General features: G+C 39.5%; 1 long non-coding RNA gene and 1 other non-coding gene across 3 annotated transcripts in view; both read left to right on the forward strand.

Annotated features, from left to right (window-relative positions):
• Positions 1 to 12,186: 12,186 nt before the first annotated feature.
• LOC117304323 overlaps positions 12,187 to 20,832 on the forward strand; it is a 34,869-nt gene continuing 26,223 nt past the window's right edge. Inside the window, exons 1-2 of one of the 2 annotated variants that reach the window (XR_004520589.1) lie at positions 12,187 to 12,270; positions 15,883 to 16,067. This is a non-coding gene — a long non-coding RNA (uncharacterized LOC117304323). Of the gene's footprint in view, positions 12,271 to 14,507; positions 14,652 to 15,882; positions 16,068 to 20,832 lie in introns of those variants that run through there. The other variant, XR_004520590.1, reaches the window with a different exon arrangement.
• On the forward strand, positions 12,610 to 12,680 carry Trnag-gcc. The gene has a single exon. It is a non-coding gene; the product is annotated as a tRNA-Gly (tRNA).

The raw sequence follows: 20,832 nt of genomic DNA on the forward strand, positions 1-20,832 counted from the left end.
CCTCAATAATAGGAACGAGTAATCGGAAAATTAATTTGAAATAATTTAATGGATTTGTAGAAGTCAGATGATATTACCATCGAATTATGAATGAACCTTTTGTGACCCACATATCATTTGTTTACAATAGCTGATCAAGCTGTTCAATTTTATGCTGATTTTATTGTAAAGTAAAACATGATCAATGTTTGTCCCGTCAGGACCTCTGCCTGGTCGGTTTGAATAAATTCAAGAACAAGATAACAAGTAAAATGTTTCAACTAGACTTGGTTCAAGACGCTCCTGTTGTTTATTATCAAGACAGATGTTGCCTACTCCTGTCATGGAAGTAGCATGCATGCGGGTTCTACCTCCATGCTCCTGCTACGGGTTTTGAACCAAGACTATGTTTCAACCAGCGTCTACCTTCAAACTCAAAGTGGAATTATTCATGACCGTGTAGTGACATTGAAACCCAATCTCTTATTGCACAAAGCAAATGATTGTAAAATAAGAACTTATCCAAATACCTCGAGGGATTAATAAGTTACTCCAAATGGAAGGGGGAGGTAGACCAGACCACACACTAAGTTCACGTGTCATTGCCACCCACATTGAATTATAGGGAAGAAATCTTGTCATATTTACCAAGACAAGATTCGAGATTAGACCGTGGCCACAGGAGTATGTAGTACTGATCCAGGACAGCGATAGACGGCGGTTGATATAATGGATAGCCACGGTCTGACCACAGCGAAATCGATCTAGCAGCATGTACCAAAGGAAGGAGAATTTAACACAATAAATTAGTGCATTCAGAATTCAGTGAATATTTTTTTGTAAACTAATAGATTTTAACAGGAATAAGTTATATTATTTGAGGAACCTCTGTTCCCTAGCCGACGCATTCCTTAAAGGCAGTGGACACTATTGGTAATTACTCAACATAATTATTAGCATAAAACCTCACTTGGTAACAAGTAATGGGGAGCTGTTGATAGTATAAGAAACGGTTCCCTCTGAAGTGACGTAGTTTTTTAGAAAGAAGCAATTTTCCACGAATTCGATTTCGAGACCTCAGATTTAGAATTGAGGTCTCGAAATCAAGCATCTGAAAGCACACAACTTCGTGTGACAAGGGTGTTTTTTCTTTCATAGTTATCTCGCAACTTCGACGACCAATCGAGCTCAAATTTTCACAGGTTTGCAATTTTATGCATATTATGTTTAGATACACCAAGTTGGAAGACTGGTCTGTCTTTGACATCTTACCAATAGTGTCCAGAGTCTTGAAGTCCTCCCTACCTCCATGTCAGAAAATACCACCGTTTTAGAGAAAGAGGCAGTTTTCACCCAATGTGAATCTTAGAGCAAACAGATCTTTGCAACAAGTGTCTGTCACATGTTCTGGATCATAATTTCTAATGGTTGGATTCACCAATTAGTGATGGTTGTGGTCTTTGACAATAATTATTACCATGTAGCGTGAGCAATTCTAAATGTTGATAGCGTAGGGCGTTTCTCGTTCGTCCTCCGTGGTTTCTCCACTCCCAGAGCAGCACCCCTCGTCCATGTTCACCTCTACATCAGGCACACCGGTGTCAACCCTCCCACGAAATCTTTTCGCTCCTAGATTGTACACAATTCATGTGGACAGAATGTGTGAACGATCTGCAAATAAACGCCAATATTTCACAAAGTGACTACACCGTCAATAAATCTCCAAACGCCCCAATGTGGAGTCAAACCTGACGACATGATGTAAACAAACCAAAGACCAATAATGCAGGAACAACAAATAAACAACTTCCAACCTTCATCATAAGGAACGGAAGTTAGTCGTAAATCTGTCAAATTCAACCGGCAGGACCAGAGTTTCTCCTCTCAGTAAACCATAAATAAGTTCAGCCCAATAGACCGATGAATTGAGTTTAGAGGGATAATAAATAACACGGCAATGATTTTCAAAACAGAGATAAACACATCAATCAATAAACACACCTGATAATAAACCGTTTGTTTAACCAGATGTGTTTATTTTGATGATCAGAAAGTTTGACCGTGAAAGTTTCCCAGTGAAGAAAGTTTTACAGAGAAAGATTCCAGTGAAAGACTCACAGTGAAAATTTCACTGTGACAGAAGTTTCACAGTGAATCTTTCACTGTGAAACTTTCACCGTGAAACTTTCACTGTGAAACTTTCACTGTGAAACGTTCTGGTCATCAAAACAAAGACATCTAATTGAACAAACGGTTTACAGTGAAAGTTTCAAAGTGAAGGAAGAAAGTTTCACAGTGAAGAAAGTTTCAAAGTGAAAGATTTGCAGTGGAAGATTCACAGTGAATGGAAGTTCACGGTGAGAGTTTTTATATTGCGTGAATTTTCAAATTCGGAGCAACTTATGTTTTGAAAGGAATTTTATTTCAAATCATATAACGCACTAGAGACATTACCCGAGATAGTCTTTTTTAGTTAGAAAGGATCTTTAAAAGGATTTGGAATTTAATTGTACTTTTAATTTGTAATTCAACTTTTAGATCGAAAGTCCGTCAAACTGTTTGAACCTTGACCATTCACAGAGTCATAGTGCACGTTTTTATCAAGGACATTTTTTGAAATCAAATTCTGATCCCGGTGATTATTTGTGTTTCATTCCAGTAAGTACCGAAGTATTAAAGTTCAAGGCCGTTTCAGTTTCACTATTAGTTATTGATCTGCAATATTAGTGTGTCTGGTAATGGTTTACACCTTAATCAAGGTATAGGCCCTTATACTGTTCCTTAACAATCTGAACAATCTGTCCTTCTGCCGCCCCCCCCCCCACCCCACCCCTATGAGATCATGGAGCTACGACACTGATTGAAAATAGTTGAAAAAACCGTTTACCAACCCAAAGGACCTACGGTACAAACGCTAGAATAGTTTGTATTATAGTAATAACGGACGAGTCGACCCTTGGCACAGTCTAACTATAATGTGCATCGTTACCTGTTTTTGAGCCTCAGTTTCGTTATACCTGTTTTTGAATGGAATCACATAAAAATGGCAGTTACAATAATGATGTTGTGTATGGGCCTATACGGATGCCACAGTACTGCGTTATTTATAATTGCCCGAGTGAGGGCGGGCTTCGTTCTCACCGTTATTCCACTTTTTGGAAGGCACTAAAAACTAACCTCTACAGCGGTTCGGAACTTTTCGTGTGCTCTCGGAACATTCCGGCACGGTTCGCGACGATCCCCCACGCAGCAGGTTTGGGGAGTTATTACATAAGAGTGGACTAACCACTAGGACCTGGGCCCAATTTCATGGCTCTGCTTACCGCCGAATTCTGCGCTTACGATCGCGATTCCCCGCTTAGATGCAAGCGCCGAATTTCTGCGCTAGCCTTGTAAGCGTAGAATGCCTAGTAACGTGAAGTACGCATGCGCAGAAGCCCAAATTCGCCGCTAACCCGTGAAATACGCTTGCCGTAAGCACAAAATTCCCTGCTACCGTAAGCGCCGATTCTGTGCTTACAGTAAGCAGAGCCATGAAATTGGGCCCTGGTTGTTAATGATTTCATGTCTAAAAGATGCAAGTACTGCTTCAGACCTCTTTATTCAAGTACATTTGTAGCAGCAGGTTTGGGGAGTTGTTACATAAGAGTGGACTAACCACTGGGACCGGGTTGTTTATATTTTCATGTTTAAAAGATGCAAGCACTGCTTCAGACCTCTTTATTCAAGTACATTTGTAGCAGCAGGTTTGGGGAGTTGTTACATAAGAGTGGACTAACCACTAGGACCTGGTTGCTAATATTTTCATGTCTAAAAGATGCAAGCATATGCAAAATGACGTCATTTGGTCATTCTCGCTCGAGTATTCTCCGATGGGCCGAACCGCTGTGGAGTTTAGTATTTAGTGCCTTCCTTATTTTTTGCTGTAACCCCCATCACACTGGATGTTTTTTATTTTTCTATGGGAGGTTATCTTTGCTGATACCATTACTGTGTGAAACAGCTGTAGCAACAATCGTTTCAAAAACGGTATCTGTAATGGCAACACAAAAAGTGACATTTTAAACGTGAGCATAGGCTCTGATTTGCTTGAATAAAAACAAAGACGGGTAAATGTTTACCCGGAAGTTTTTTTTAGAGTAAACACAATGATAGCTTTAGGAACAGCAATTGACTTATTTTATGAATGACACCCTCTACCTAATGATAAAGGAATATCTGTTGTGTTGATGGTGACGCATAGGCCTACTTGCCCCCACCCTCCCCAAAACAAACAACTCCTTGCAATTATCAACCCTGATCATAGCTCACAGATAAACCAATGTGGCTTCCAATCTGCATCTTCAACTAACCGTAGAAAAAAAAGACCGAGAGACAGCCCTAACCAACGCACGTGTTGTCGCCCCGTATCTTGCGGTTTTTCCAGGGGCGTGATGCAGCGAGAGGATGGCGTCATCCGTACATTATTCACCTATGAGTAATGGCTATGGGTTCTTAGGATTGAAAACACTTCCATCATTAATATGGAATCTACAAACACTGAGTCATCTCTAATACATTGATGACAAAAAATATGCTAGAATTGATATCTGTAGAGAATTAAGGTCATGCTGTGTTTAGTTTGTGCACCAGAAATAAATAGCAGAGTTTTTCGAAGGCTAAAATGACAAATTGATGTACAAATAGACTGTACAGAAACAGTGTTGAAACTTGGGAGTGTATAATGTCAACTTTGAGCCACTGTTGCTATGACAAAAATTAACACAACAGAAGCAGAGTTGAAGTTGTGTTAAACGCAAGTTGGGAGTGTACAATATTAACCACATAATTTCATCGCAAAGTTGGAAAGTAAGGTTGTTTTTTGCGACTGTTTCTTTAACCAATAAACTTAAAACGGCGATTCATCATGGGCTCACAATCCATATCAATACCATTGCAACAACGCCCTATACAATATTGTTCGATTGCTAATCTTTTGTAACATTTGTGACCAACAAAGGGACTGCACATGGTCTGTTTTCCAAGGGGCGGCTTAAAACCGCTCATGGCAACGCTGTAAACATTGAAAGCCGTCAGTGTCAAAAACAGAATTGACGTCATGTTCTAAGAATAGAAATGACTTCATCGAAATGACGTAGGAGCTCATTGGGCAAGTGATGACATCATTCACTCGAAAATGCACCAAGGTGCACAATGGAGAGTGGAGACCCATCTGCACTCAAAATGTTAAAATTTCTTCTAATTAAATTCAAGAGACTTGAGCATAGAGTCAATTACTTGTGTTGAACCATTCTTCTACAAGTGACGTCACAAGCCCTTAAATTAAGAGGCTCTTGATGAAAGAAAGGCATAATAAAATTGCTCTATCTTAGTATTGCTCTTTGGAAAAACACGCATCGTACGAAGTGAAAATATAGGATGTGGATTGAGACACACCCATTATTTGTCCTTGGAAAGGCGATGAACCATTTTTGGTTTCAAGTTTGATTTCCATGGCTCCTTTCTCACAAACTTAACGAGTCTTAATTAAAAATAATTTAAAAGGTATTTCTGTTTGTCTGACTAGACAGACAAGATCACAACTTATTGATTTGTGCAATTTTTGATATTGGCTCTTAGAGTGTTTATATTTCCTTGTGGGATTTTGCCAAGTTTCATAAAGGAAGTCCACATAAACCAACCAAAAAAACAAATAAAACGAGTTTTTTTGTCAACATTCAAAGCATGCAGCAGATCGTGGGAAGGGTGGGGGGGGGGGGCTGCACCAGTAGATCTAAAAAATTAAGAGATTACATTAGTTACATACAAAATTTGAAAGTTAATTAATTTTTGTTTTACGGCAAGGAGCGATGTTTGTATCAAATTGTGTAAGAGTAATGTCTGAACTTTCAATACTTCAGGATAACTATAGGCACACATGTACCAACACAACATTTCCCCAGTCAGCAAAATTATCATTTATAGCTTTAAAAAAAAGGGATACAGCTCGTTTTTATGATAACTTTACAACTGTCAAAATGTTATTAATTGCTCAGGAAATTGTTGATAGACCAAGAGAATGAATTGTGCGGTTTGAAGAGAGTGGCTTTGCAAGCGGATACTTCGGTGCGTCAAAACAAGAGCGGTACATTAAACGGACCGGGATTTGAGAGACAAGGTGCGCCGGGCGGGCGGTTCGTCGACCAGGCGGCCTGGCCAGTCAGAGCGGCGAGCCTTTCATGGTGTTCTCGGTGTCGAGAGGTTGTTTGTACAAGTGGTGCGGAGGGCACATGGAACTTGGCCTTTTTGCCGCTAGAGTAGACTGGGATGCGGAACACGTGCACGGGGTGCTTTGCTAATAAGTGGCTATTTGAATGGTGATGAAAAATCATATCAAGATGCCGGAACAAAATGTGTTAAAGGGACGCTACTCTTACAGTCCAATTTGTTTTAAAGGGAATTGCACCTTATTGCCTGTGCTTACACTTCCAGATGCAACTGACAATACTGTGTTAGGTTAATGAATCTTGATTGTTTGTGTTTCTTTAAGTTTAATTATGACTTTTTGGCCTAAAATGTCAAAGTTGCCAACTTGCTTTAGGAGAGGGTGATTTAAAAAATCCTTTTGTAAAATAGAACTAGCTGTTGCAAACTGGCCACCAACCAACGACCTACTGTCTAATGTAAAATAGAGTGAAAAAACACTCTTTGAAGAGCCATATGACGAGGGACAACTCGAAAAGTAAAGAATGGTGTTTTTCACTCTTTTACATTTAGAGAGTACATGTGTATGCAAACAATAGTTATTATCTTCCAGTATAGCCTGACGTTTCGACCCTAGCAGAGTCTTTCTCGAAGGCTAAATAAAAGACATTCACAAATGTATCTAGAATTTGACACTTATTTCATTCTTTCCTTTGTCCCTGTACGTGAGATCCTCCCATAAACTTTGTAAAAATTCCTTGTGTGACATCCCTATGTTAAAAATTTCCCTGTAGATGGTTATTGTTCAGTCTTGTTACCTCCGGTCTCCATGTCAAGACGTGTACACGCCATAAAGTAGTTTACACTCGCTCCTAAACATCACAGATCGTTTCACTTAAAAGGCAGTGGACACTATTGGTAATTACTCAAAATAATTATTAGCATAAAACCTTACTTGGTAATGAGTAATGGGGAGAGGTTGGTAGTATAAAACATTGTGAGCAACGGCTCCCTCTGAAGTGGAGTAGTTTTCGAGAAAGAAGTAATTTTCCACGAATTTGATTTCGAGACCTCAAGTTTAGAATTTGAGGTCCCGAAATCAAGCATCTGAAAGCACACAACTTCGTGTGACAAGGGTGTTTTTTTCTTTCATAGTTATCTCGCAACTCCGACGACCAATCGAGCTCAAATTTTCACAGGTTGGTTATTTTATGGATATGTTGAGAGACAGCAAGTGAGAAGACTGGTCTTTGACAATTACCAATAGTGTCCACCGGCTTTAGCAATGGGTAGTAAAACAGCAATTATCCCAAACCACTGAATTGTTTTTCAGTATCAAGTTCACTGAATGTACTCCTCTTCTAAAAGGACAGTCAACTGAGTGCACTTTTCCAGGCACTTCTCCGAGGAAGGAACTGGTTGGCGAGTGCGTCATGGGATGTTACCCGGTCAATCTCTGTTTCACTTCGGCCGAACCAGACGGCAGGGGTCCCGGTGGTTTCCCGCAAAAGTACAAACTGATCAGATTCAAAATACAAATTGGTGTTATTAATAGGACACTCACTTTTCGTCTTAAAGGCAGTGGACACTATTGGTAATTACTCAAAATAATTATCATCATAAAACCTTTCTTGATTACGAGTAATGGGGAGAGGTTGATAGTATAAAACATTGTGAGAAACAGCTCCCTCTGAAGTGACGTAGTTTTCGAGAAAGAAGTAATTTTCCACGAATTTGATTTCGAGACCTCAAGTTTAGAACTTAAGTTTAGAACTTGAGGTCTCCAAATCAACCATCTAAACGCACACAACTTCGTGTGACAAGGGTGTTTTTTCTTTCATTATTTCGCAACTTCTACGACCGATTGAGCTCAAATTTCCACAGCTTTGTTATTTCATGCATATGTTGAGATACACCAAGTGAGAAGACTGGTGCATGACATTTACCAATAGTGTCCGCTGTCTTAAAAAACGCTTAAAAAGTATTTTTAAATCAATTATTAACAAACGGATTGAAATGTATTGCATAGAACGTTATCGGATTTGTCCGAGCATCTATACTGCATCTGGGATGGATTTCACAAAGAGTTAGGACTAGTCTTATCTCGAGTAAGGACCAATTACTCGTCCTAACTTAGGACTATCCATGCAATTTGTATATCTCCTAGGACTAGTCCTAAGTTAAGACTGGTCCTAACTCTTTGTGAAACGACCCCTGTTATACTGTTTACTGAACTTTTGAGGTTTTCTCTCTGCACACTAACAGAATTCGAACCGGGCGCCCCATGTCGACCAGGGCAAGCTTGCAAGGCTTTGGTTACAACATCTGCTCTAGAACGCGGAGATCAGGGTTCAAATCTCACCCCAACCCGAAGAACTTGACATTGTCAAGTCAAGTCAAGTCACAAGTCATTTTTGTCCAAGTCAAGTCAAGTCGCAAGTCAACAAAATTGGTGACTCGAGTCTGACTCGAGTCCAAGTCACCGACTCGAGTCAACAAGAGTGCTTGACAAGTGTTGCTACAGTTTCTCACACGACGGGTTAAAGGGATTGTTATAAGAACCGATGCTTGTTTCAATCCTATAATTTATAGTGACAAATTCATTTCAAAAGTATACTTCAAAGTGAAATGTTTCTAAAAAATACTCTGTGACAACCCAAAGCCGCTTTACTTTAATACATCAAGTATGGTTTTATAGCCAATACATTTTCAGAGTCATACGAGTTCGATAATGTTAAAATAATTGAAATCAGACCCTGCATCTTGAATCGTAACAACTTATCAATTATAAATCAAAGTATTTGATAACTGATTATTTAGTATTTCCAGTGAATTCTAAACAACAAACAATTATTGCTGAACTCGGAGTTTGCTCAGCCCGGAATACCAAAACCACAGTTAACAGGGGGTATGTTTTTAATTGACAACACGTCGGCGAATCTTATGATCTCTCACACGATCAGAGAAGCCGACAAAACAACCCCCCCCCCCCCAACCAAACTCAAGGACTTTTTGACCTCTTCAATTGGACAATGAGCGGCGAAAGCTTTGTGATCTTTATCAGCCACAGCTCCAAATCCAAAACAACACTAACTTGTTTTTTTTCTTTCTGTCACACCCCATAGACATAAAGGAACGCCGCCTTTAGAGGAAGTTTGCAGATGAAATTTGATCCGAAAATGTAGTTGGGTAGAAGTTTGTTTTTCGTCCATTCATAAAAAAAATTGCACTGCATTTTACATGTTGGTGGTGTTCAGATTACTGTATTATGTTACACAAATGAATGAGCACTCCTCTACCCCTGGGTATGTCTCAATCTTTCGTCGTGTACCTTGGCGTCGCTTGAAAGCTTACCGATTCGAACAATGAATCACGGAGTCAGACTATTTTTTCTCTCTTTCAACCTCGTTCTTGCTTCACAGGTTCGAGTACGAGAACAATGACTGCTTCATACAAAGGTTAACTCGTACTCAAACAACCAACTCATGCTCATTTTTAAGAATTGTATACTCATTCCAGCTTCATGTTCCATGCCAACCCATACTCCGATCAACTCGCACCCAAACCAGCTCGTCCTCTGACCAACTCGCACCCAAACCAACTCGTCCTCCGACCAACCCGCACCCAAACCAGCTTGTCCTCCGACCAACTCGTGCTTGAACATTTTGCACGATAGTCGGACTTTCCATTGATATTAATCGAGCTGGTTGGACGGCCGAATGTTAATTACACACTAAATCGTGTTTTGGCGGAATGATGTTGGCAAAAACTCAGGCTTTGACGTTGCAAAAGTTAAGAAGGTCTATAAGTTTGAAGATTTGGTCGAGACGAGTTGACTGGAGTAAACGAGTTGACTAATTTGTTTTAAACCCGCCTTAAAAAAGTGTTACACATTTAATATTGTTTTCGGTCGTTGACAGTTTTGTTTAGTTTCGTTAACGGCGATGTCAAACCATGGTCAAACGAATGATTCAGAACGTTTAATATAAATGAAATGAAAGAACCTCATTATTGTCAAATCATTTGATAATAAGTCTATATTACTTTGACAATTGTTTACTTTTCGAGAGACCGGCAAAAGTGTAAAAATAAAACCATATCGAATTTCCAGCCAAAAAACACACCCCGGCATTGTTCAAGGTCCCAGCTGTCTGGGTCTGAATCGGGCCCGGGGCTCCCGACGCTCTGCTCGGCACTGTTTGCTCGCGAACTCTCGCTCCAAAAAAATGACCCTATTTCCGCTGCAGACGACCTTTTTACCGGCGTTGCTATTAGTAGTAGCTCGTAAATAACGCACCCCTGGACAATGCACCGCCGGTCGGGTGTTCAATCAAGGGCTTGATGTCCCTCATGAACACTTGCGAAGCCAGTGATTAAGTGTTATCAAGAATAATTTTAACATGATTTAAAACATTTTTCGGTCCGTTGGGAAGTCATGCGGACGTCCCCAATCAACACCGGTGGATTTTTTTTTAAATTGCCGTATTACTTATTATAAGCCAAAACTTAATCCCAATGTTTTCAGGCCAACAACATGACAACACAACACAAAATGCATCCATATTTTTCACACGTACACGCCACCAAACCGAGGCAGGGAGTAAAATGTCTGGATTGCGGCTATGTATTTACTTGTCCCGTTATAGGCCTGTTGAGCGAGTCTGCAACCACACAGAAGAATAGTCCAGTCGCTTTTGAACACTAGGAACATGATCCTTAGTTTTCGTAATTATTCCAGAAAAGTTACGTGAAACTAAAGATTAAAATCAGAACTTGTATCTTATATTAAAAAATAATTACTATTTTAGTACATTATTGCTTTATTGTCCCGGTGCCTGGAAGGCCAAGACGTGGTCACTTCAAGGCTCGTTTTGGTAATTAGTTTGGGCACCATTAATTGTAAAGGGCGCCCTCACGTGTCCATTCACAAGTGAGTGAGATAAGTTTGGCATATCTAGAACATACTAAAGCCCGGTATGAGTTAAAAACCTTTCTTCTGTGTGCTCTAGAAAATAATATGCCCCCCCCCCATGCTCACCTAGCCATTCCCACACCAACAACGACACAGACAAATCCTACATGCGAGCTACGTGTTCCAAACACTAAGGTTTCGGGGAGACTAGACCCACACATTCCGAAAGAAAGAAACAAACAACTTGAGTTTTTAGTGTTGATCCGTTGGTCTGCCTTTAATTGAGTTAAAAATAACCGATTCCAAAGTCCAGGGCCATAATCTCTATACCACTGCAGAGTTCCAGGAAGACACAAACAAGACTCGAATCGGACACAATAACACAAGTCAGCATGCATAATGAAATCTTTTGGCGCTATAAGTTGGGGGATGTGTCATACATAAACAATTGTGAGAGAAGGGGAGTGGGAGGATTCTGAGCGTCCCCCACCCTCCACTGTCCGTTTGATCACGACAAACTGTACTGCAACATTTTTATTTCCAGTCCCGCTTAAAAATAAATCTGGTAAGCCCCTACGTTTTAATGGAGAAATGTTATACGCGTTGATTGTTTTTGTTTGTCCCGAACCCCAACCAGAACGAGCAGTTAGCGGAAGGCCCTTATTGATGTACGGATGTTGGAATTGCTCCAAATATCCCAAATACTGTAGGAAATAAATACGGTTATTAAAACATTGATAAAATGCAATTTTGGTCTTTGGAGGATCGTCCAGCTTCATTTCCCCGTAAAATACTCAATGGTCGGTCGCTCTGTACTTTTGTGGGCGGAAACCCTCCCTACGTTTCCTGTAGTAGGAAATGTTGGTCACGCAATCTACCAATCTCCAATCATACACTCAAACATCACAGCTCAATAAGATATAATCGCTGGAAAATTCCCTAATTATTACTTTATCATACCATCATACCAGTACTTATCAGCCCCGAACAAAAATCGTATATCCCGCGCCCCCTCTCTCAGAATGCCTTAACGCGCTATGCCTACAGAGGGCGCACTTCAACGCGTCCACTAATTTTCAACGACGGGACGGACGACCGCCTGCTCACATTTTGACAGAATTTCTGCTGCAACGAGAGCGTAAAACTTCTTGTTTGTCATTTCCAAATGCACAAAGGAATGCAAGGACCATGCACAGGTTAGCTTTTGTTGTTTTAACCATTAATAAATCCATATGGTGCTTTTTTATACCTGAAATAAAATTTACCACTTTTGCAAGTTTTGGCAGGTTGTCGTCTGCGCACTGGTACTGCATGTTTGCATGCTATGCAGAGTGTTTACTTCCGCCCACATGGTGACGTCACAAAGTTCAAGCCACCAACCTTTTCCAAACCAATTTTTGCATATTTGTTAATACAGCCAACATTTCCTCTTTTTGAATGAAAAAAATGAAAACATTTACGGCAAAATAATTTCGAAGTACAGCAGTGTATGTACTTCGTATATATTCTGAACTTGTCACTTCTGATATCATGTAGCACTGGTGGTTCAGTGGTAGAATTCTCGCCTGCCACGCGGGAGGCCCGGGTTCGATTCCCGGCCAGTGCACCAATATTTTTTCCCCTTTTTACAACATTAGAAACTTGTTGTTGACCTCCAAAAATATAATATAAGCTTAGTTTCTGAATCAATTTTTTTATTTTTTCCTTATTTTTCATATATAAATATTTTAATACCCTTTGGAAGCAGTTTGTGTGGGTTTTGACCATGAGCTGACACTGCTGAGTGGGTATAGTGTGATGGTGCGAGTGGCCCATACTGTTTTGTATTGATTTGTACTTATTTGCATTATGTCAGGGGTGTGATTAGGGCGGTTCCTGGTTACTCTATGGTGATACAAGCATACCCTCTCTCCACCCTTGGTGTACCCCTTGATTGGTTTCTGCTACAATGTCAATATCACGCACCTGACTACTGTAATTTGAGATTCTTGACTCCAGTCCAGGCCCCAGGTAGATTTACCTGGGTTCATGTCAACTTAGGATGTGTCTTCAAATAAATCACCCCAGGTAAATACTGAGTCATCATAAACTTCACAGTACAGTCTTTGTATTTGGTAACCTGTCATGGTTATGTCCATAAATTAAAGGTTTAAATACTCATTGTTTTATTGGAAGAGAAGAATATGACAACTCATACTTCAAAACATGTCTTACACAATAGAATAATATGTCACATTTGACAAGACTTGTTTACTAAAGAGCCGCATGCACGATTTTGTACACTGCTCAATGCAAGCAAACATCTGATAATTTATAGATAACATCTTATAATTTATCAGTTGCACTTCCTGTATTTTATAAATTTTGTTATTATAAAGGAGCACATCTCAAAACTTGTTCAGCTGTTATTGGTATTATAATTCTTTGAACTTGGAAATTCTGACGCAAAACGTACAATTTTCCATATGGTCAGTACTGTATCTTGCCTGCCTGGAAAAGCCCTTGAATGTACAAATGTACTGTTTTTGTAAAACTTGCATGTTCTGTGTACAGACACCATTCAACTCCGACTTTGTAATATTTCATCCAATCTGTGGCTCAATTTAGTGCAAGTAATGTCGAGTCAGGGTCTGAGACCTTAGTCAGGTGGAGGTCAAGTGTGACTCAAGTTGAATCTGAGAAAGACTTTAATAGGCATGAAGCCTTTCTCAGTCGGGCATCTGAAAGCAAAATACTGAAAGAAAAAACACCCTTGTTGTATAGATACAACAAGGGTGTTTTTTCTTTCAGTATTTTCGTTCAACCTCGATGACCAACTGAACCAAAATTTTCAAAGTTTTTTAATTTTATGCACATTTTGGGATACACCAAGTGAAGATACAAGTCTTTGAGAACCACCAAAAGTAAACCCTGCCTTTGAATAATGTTTACATGGAGTTTCTGCAAACTTGTTCCACATCTTGGAGACTTCCTCCCTGCATGATGTTATGAAACAAAAGGGATGACTACCATTAATAGAACTATTAAACTGGTACTCAGGTGTCATTAAAGACCAGGGTTTCTTATCGCCAAACCACTGCAGGGGATCACAGGTTGCCCTGGGCTGGCCCTGATTCAACCCCCTGGAGCCCTATTAAAATGAAACAAGAGATTGCAAAGATTCATTCTATATTTACAAATGGCGGGAAAGGAGAAAGCAAAAAGGGAAGCAAAGTCTGATTTATTGAAATTATGGTTGACTGAACTTTGAGTCTAAATACTTATGCTACCTGGCAGGGTCGGCTTGCTTGGCTTGCATATTAATTAGTATTTTCTTTTCATTTCTGTCTGTAAGGGTGCCCTGTTTTTAGGACAGCCAGGTTTTGAGCTGGCAGCTGGGGGTGGGGGTAGGGATAGGGCAAATTTATAAAACTATTTTCCCTTCCCTATTCACAATCACATGCTTAATGCAAAGTGGGGCTTAGTGTAAAAGTGTGCAATATATCTTGGACCTTTTCATTGTTGGACTGCCTATGCTTGTTCCCTAGGAATTCAGCAATCTAATAGATTCAGCCTACTAATGGGAGATTACAATGGGGTAAGCATATATGATATATAACTAAGCTTAGCAGAATAAAGTTGACAGCCAAACTACCAAGTCCTATGTCAGGCTCATTCCTGCTTAGCAGAACAATTTTAAACAATATTTTCTGCTTATATTCATAAAGCTTGTTCAGGTGTTATTTGTTATCATTCTTGATATTGTAACTATGATACCATGGAACCTCCATGATGATCAATGTAATATTTCTCCAGTGACCAGGGCAGTATCTTGCCTGCCAGGATATACCATGGAATGTCCAAGGCCACTCTCTTTTGTAAACAAGACCACTTGGCCAATGGTGGAGTATAATGCGAATAAAGTGCTTTTCTAATAATCCCTTATAAATGAATCAGGATTCAGGAGGGACTACTGCAAAGTGTGTACATTTTTTCCATCTCCAGGGAAACGGTCAGGGACACCCCTGAAGGGGAAAAAAGTGAATCTGAATAAAATAAATAGATCAACATTTGGCATTGTGGAGATCCTTGGTGAGTTGGGAAAAGCTGTGGAATTGGACTTCTTCCAACTGGGTCAAAATGAAATCACCGAGTGTTTCCTGTTTTACTTTAAAATACTGGCTGTGTAGGTAGGGGACCTTGGTGGTAATGTGGATCATATTAATATGCAGGTGGTGTTGATGATTAAAAGGTGTGATTTATGTAGCGTTCCTTGTATGACATAACAGCGATGACTATAGGTTATACAATGGCACCAGACTATTTTTTCCCAAGCCTCGGTTTGAACCATGTACAATTAATTATAAAAATATGAATCCACACTCAAAGATTAAATTAAGATCCCATTGAGTTGCTACCTGAATCCATATTTTCTTCCCTCTTAATGACACTGCCTTGTTCTGTGTATTATATAGGCATAGAGCAAGCATGAGCAAGGAACCTTGCCTTATGGTATGAGCTAAGCAAGATTTTACTTAATTTGATTAAACTTGTTGCCCTTTTGTTGTAAGCGTTAATCAGGAGCGGAGTACCAGTCACAATCCATTACACGCTTTCATTTCAACTGGCAACCCTTTTCATTCAAGCAAAACTCCTATTCATGCTTAGCCTACTGTATAAAAAATGGCCCTAGGGTAATATCAGTGATCATAACCAGCTAAGCAACTCTCTGCTTGAAACACTTTCCCCTGCTGTGAGAGTGGCCCGTCCATGTGCGCACCTTACGTTTCCCCCCATGAATGACATGATCCTATGATTGGTTTTGACAGGGTGAATGACAGCCATGTTTTTGACGTTATGACTGTAGCATATTCCTGGGAGGTCACGAGGTCACGGGGTTAGTGAGAGCATGAGCTGAAGAGGCTTAAAGGGGAAGGAGCTTTGGGAAGTTTCAACGATGAATGCTGCTCGGATTTTGGAGACATCATTAAAGGGGTGCTTACAGCACACTGTGGTAAGTAGACGAACATCTTCCATATTCAATTTCACTGTTATTGTTAGTTCACAACTTTTGACAAAATGTACTTAAAGGGAACACAACAGTAACTTAGTAAACCCATTGAGGACTAGTTCCTTCATCCACGGTAAACCCAAAAGCAAGAGCTAAAATCAATGAAACTTATTAATATTTGAAGAGAGCATAAAGGGTCAAAGGTCAGCATGCATAAAGTTTACGCAACCTGTTAAATTTTAACACAATATCTTGAACATTTGGTTCATTTATAGTGAAAATACAATTATGTCAACACTATGTGTGAAGTCCATGATAACCTAAACAGAAATTTGCCTGCCCTGAAATGCTCTTTGTACAGTGAACTATTTTTAAAATCCATAGCAATGTGTCCGTACAATAATCATAGCTTGATAAAAAATAAAACCGACTTTGCCGACCCCTCTCTTCCGTCTTTCCACTCATCACCTTCATCCTCCTTCTCAAGGGGGAACTCTTACTCATATCGTTAGTGTATTCGGGCAGGGGGACGTTTGATTATCTAAAAGTTCACTTGCCGGCCAAATCAAACATCCCGAGGAATGTGAATAAACATACAACCCAGTCACCATAGACCCCTTTCACACGATAGCAATGTAACAAGGGTCCCTTGCCAAATTGAAAGGTTGTACATTTTTACAAAGCTTCCACCATGCCGTTTTAGCAACAAACAGCCGAGGATTTTTGCAAAGCCTGGCAACCCTTAGTGCAAAACAATTAAGTAACCCTGTCCATTAACTTGACAACGACACTACAAAAATATTGAAGTTTGCATTTGTTTGACCTATGACCTTACGTAAAGATATCGTTAGGTGAGAAGTTTGCAGGAATAGTGTGCTCAGGAAGTAAAACACTTGATGCACTTCATAATATTGTTTTTCAATAAAATCTTGGAGGAAAAATATCTACCAGATAACAATTTGTTCAAAGTCTAAAATCAGGAAGGATGAACTGACAACTTTCTTACTCTACACTGGTAAATTAACATATCTTAAAATTAACACACACACTGTACCAAAATGTGAGCAAAACTCATTAATAACTATAGCATAAACTCGTTCAAAATAAATGCCGTGGATGAAACAGCTTGCTCCAGCTTTCTTTGAAAAACATCAACCTAAGTATTTATTAATTCTTGCGTCAGCTGGCATAAACAATATTTACGATATTTCTGAAATTCGACACCTGCATCTAACAGTGCTGCTTTAAACATGTTTATTGGACATGGGCTGTAACTTGACATTTTTATCAGAGTTTATTTTTGCTGCTATAAATTATCGAAGATCTGAATGAAATGTTTTTCGATCATGTTGGAAACCCGCCCCCTTTAAAGGCACTGGACACTATTGGCATTTACCCAAAATAATTGTAAGCCTTACTTGGTAACGAGCAATGGAGAGCTGTTGATAGTATACAACATTATGAGAAACGGCTCCATCTGAAGTAATATAGTTTTTGATAAAGAGGTTATTTCTCACTCACATAATAAAACACTTCAACTGAAGCCTTTTATTATGCATCTGAAAGCACACAAAGTGTGCAACAAGGGTGTTTTTTCTTTAATTATTCTCTTGAGCCCAAATTGTTACTGATTTATTATTGTATGCATGTTGGGATACACCATAGAGCAAGGACCATGTATACACCAAGTGAGAATACTGATCTTTGACAATATTGCCAAACGTGTCCAGTGCCTTTAAGAAGTTGTAAACATGTCCAGGTAATAATTGGGGTTGTTAAAGGCTCATAGTGCCCCGCTGGGCGAGCTGACAGCTTTCCTTCTCCGTGTTTACCTGTTTGGAGTCAATGTCAGTGACGGTATGATGGGGCATGACAAGCAGGGGTAGAGGGGCCTCATACTGAGGGGCTGGAGCTACCTGCTGCCTGGGCTCATCGTGTTAGAGGGAGTTAAAGCTAACATGACGTTTGATTGACTGCTACCAAGCTTGGCCCTTCCTTCGAAAAACTTCAAAAACTCGAACAATTACATTTTGCAGAAAGCAAGTACAGATATAAGCTGTTAAAAAAAAAAAAAAAAAAAAAATGTAACACCGATACTTCATGAAAATTTCCGAACAGTGCATAGCCAAAACCTTAATTTTGAAGAAAACAAGAAGAAAAGCTCTGTTCAGTTTGTGTCTGCCAAGTGTGTTCTCTTGACTTGCAATGTAGAATAATGATAGATCCTATAGATTCTCCTCTCGTTTCAAAGCTTTCAGTATTAAGTATTTTGATGGTACCAGCTCCAATTCTACCACGAGTTAAAATCACAACTCGTTTTACACGATGTCTTATAAAAAAGGCAATCCTAGAGGATCGTGTTCCCGCCTCACACCAACAAGTGTATTACCATTAATCAAACTGAGGTTTGGAGACATAATAGTCTGGTGCATACAGTATCAAAAATTGTGTAATGCAGAAAAGCCCTTTTCACACGAGAGCATTTTAAGCAAGTGTCACTTGCTAAATTATAGCAAGTAACACTTTAACAAAATGTGCCTCGTGTGAATAGACAACAAAAGCGACAATCGGATAAATCGCCACCTCTATAGTCGGCACGTATTCCCTAACACGTCCATCTCGAGAGTTCCCTCTCTCTACCCCCGAACCCGGGAAGAAAACGTCCCTCCAAGAAAAAACAAAACCTATTGATCAAACAACATTGATCGCTGGGAACGTAACTCATTTCCTAACCATCACAAACTGTGACTGTGATTCACCGAGTGTGATATATAACTCTGGCAGTTCCATAAACATTCAAACTGCACGTGGGGTTCTTGTGGCTGTATGAACTTGATGTGATCCTCCAGCAGCCCTGGGATGGGTGGGGGAGGATTAAGTGATCAGCTGATCCGGGTTCAAATATAGGGATGAGTGGAACGAACTTTAAAGAGAGTCTGCATGCTCGATTGTGAAATCTTATGGGCCAAATTTCTTTTAGAGCTATTAATCTCTTGCAACTTCGATGATCATTGAGTCGAAATTTTAACAGATTTGTAATTTGATGCATTTGGATACATCAATAGGAATACCTAGTTAAATACTCATCAAGGTACAGCCACCGTGAATTTCTCCAAGGAAAAGGAAGGAAAATAGTCGGGTTTCCTTTTTGTGTACAACATTTATATTAACATCTGATCCTGTTAATTTGATACAGGGAACATGACCAAAATGGTGGCATGGTGATAAGCTAGCATGACGGGGCTACAGTATTGATTCAATCCCTTTTGATATCTCAGTTTTCACAGTGATTTGAAAAGCATCAAATGTCGTGTTCCCTGAGTTCTTACGAGGTTGTACACAACTATATATCAGCAATGATCGTATTTCAATTACAAACATGTTGTGTGTGTTAAAACAATCACCAGACTAATTTATATCTATACATAGGATTGGAAGTCATTGATAGGATACAGTTCTGAGAAAATGTTCATTATTGCGAGGTAATTTCTGATCAGAAAAACCCACAGGTTGTAATGTTATACCGGTCGTTGGCGAACTACAATTTTGTCTGATTTTTATTTGGACGGCAGAAAATAGAAACTGCTGTCAGGAAGAGTACAACCACATATTATTATGTCACAGGCTTCTGTCAGGCTTTCGTTTGTAATTAGGCTGTTAGGATATAACATTGCGATTTTGGCGCCCATGTTTGAGAGAAACAAATATTCTTCTGTAAATGTCTCGACTTGAAAAGCAATTTATAAGACTTTGCAATCAATCTTTTTTTTGTGTAGAGGACAACACATTCGGAAAACCGAAAACAAAACAGCAGTGTAAACAAACTAAACCTTGAATTTCACCCCAGCATGAACTCACTGTATATAAAGTGCTAGTGAACTGCACTTTTATTCAACTTGAATTATTATAATTTTTCCCTGTGAATTTAACGAGTGTTTTGAGGCCTGGAGTCAATCGAGCGAAAAACCACACGTTACCAAAAACAACACGTGGAAAACAGTTTACATTATATTTTTGGCTGATTTTTTATATTTTATATCAATCACGTATTTAGATTAATGGGGTTTCATTTTCATATCATTAGCCTTAAATTAACTTGTTTAGCCGGTGTTGCGTAGGACTGGATGGGTATTATGTGAAGTTTCAAGGATCTGTGTAGGCCTGGCTTGAAGGCTTATAGGCCTGTGTCATATGCCATCATGAGGTAAATTGCACAATAGAAAACGCGAGGCTGTACGCCCTTATGAGAAAATACTCTCGATTGTACGCCCCATATACCCGCTTTAGACTGTGCAAGTTGGGACCTCTGATGGGGGTCATTTCACAAACAGTAAGATTAATCTTAACTCTGTAGCAATCTTAACTGACTAGTAAAGTCTGATGACACAATACAAATCAAAATGTTGATATTGACAATTCAGGCTCAAGAGGAAGCTTTGTGAAATCGAGCCCAGCTTGACCCATAGAGCTGCTTAATCACAAGCAAAGCACAACAACATTATGCTTACCAGATTATGGTTTCAATACACTGTAAAACTCTGACTGGTCCTGGAAATGTTTGCTATAAAGCTGAATTGTTAAGCAATATATCGAGCTTTGCAGAACGAACAGATTCCCAGCATCTAAACCTGTATGTATAAATTTGCTTAGCTGACCGTTCTCCAGTAAGTCACAACCGCTGAGCAGATTTCGTATAAATTTCTTTCCCTGCTAAATATACACATCGGTACCATATGGCAATGCCAGAAACAATTAGCTAGGGTCGTTG

Source organism: Asterias rubens, chromosome 21 (assembly GCF_902459465.1).
Source record: "Asterias rubens chromosome 21, eAstRub1.3, whole genome shotgun sequence".
NCBI classification, from domain to species: Eukaryota; Metazoa; Echinodermata; class Asteroidea; order Forcipulatida; family Asteriidae; genus Asterias; species Asterias rubens.